Raw genomic sequence first — 962 nt, 5'->3', positions numbered from 1 at the left:
CCAGCCCTTGGAGAGGGACATCATGCTTGGTAGGGTGGAGGGACAGCGCAGGAGGGGAAGGCCCTCTATGAGGTGGATTTATTCAGTAACTGGGGTAATCAGGATGGGTGTGTCAGAGGCAGTGCGATTGGCACAGGACAGAGCAGAGTTTAGGACTGTTGTACATAGGGTCGCTACGAATCTCAAGCGACTAGACGACACATAACAACAACAACAACATAGTATACTTCCAAAAGTTTAAAATATATGTTTTTGAAATGTGTACTCAAGAAATGTAATTTCATCCTGTGTTCCTACCTAATGTGAATAAATAATGTTATGCTCTAATTGATCTTAAAGTTTTTTTAAATGAAAATAAGTGTGTATGTGTGCACACACATGTGTAAAACACACGTTATTGTTATTGTTAGGTGCTGTCATGCACAACTCATTGCAACCATATGAAATACAGATCTGCACCCTATCCTGTGCCAACCTCATGCTTTCTGACATAGTTGAGCCCACTGCAGCAGTCTCCATGTCAATCCATCTGGTTGATGGTCTTTATCTTTCTTACTGACCCTCCACCTTTCAAAGTATCATATCTCTTTCTAAGAAGAATTTTATATGTAACTCAGGAAGCATGATAAATATATTCTTTGTTTTACTATGAAATATAATAAAGGAAGAATCTATTAAAAATACTGTTTGAAGTTTCTATCTGTTCATAAGTGTAGGAAGCTGGAAGATTGTTAAGAAAACAGTTTAATGGTACGTTATGAAAGTGGAAAAAGATGATCTAGGCCAATAGGTTCTCAGTTCATGATCCTGGGATCTGCCTCATCACAGCATCTGGAGATGTTAGAAATGCAAATTGAAGTCTGTGGGGGAGAGAATAGTCTAAAAGTATTATATTTTAGGGCATTATTTTTATCGTAGGAGTATGCAATGAGGGTTGTAGAGTGGATTATATTTGGGGCTAG

The sequence above is a fragment of the Elephantulus edwardii genome, unplaced genomic scaffold (genome assembly GCF_000299155.1).
Source record: "Elephantulus edwardii isolate Elephantulus edwardi_28Jun2011 unplaced genomic scaffold, EleEdw1.0 scaffold00203, whole genome shotgun sequence".
Classification (NCBI taxonomy): Eukaryota; Metazoa; Chordata; class Mammalia; order Macroscelidea; family Macroscelididae; genus Elephantulus; species Elephantulus edwardii.
This window is presented reverse-complemented; position numbering follows the sequence as displayed.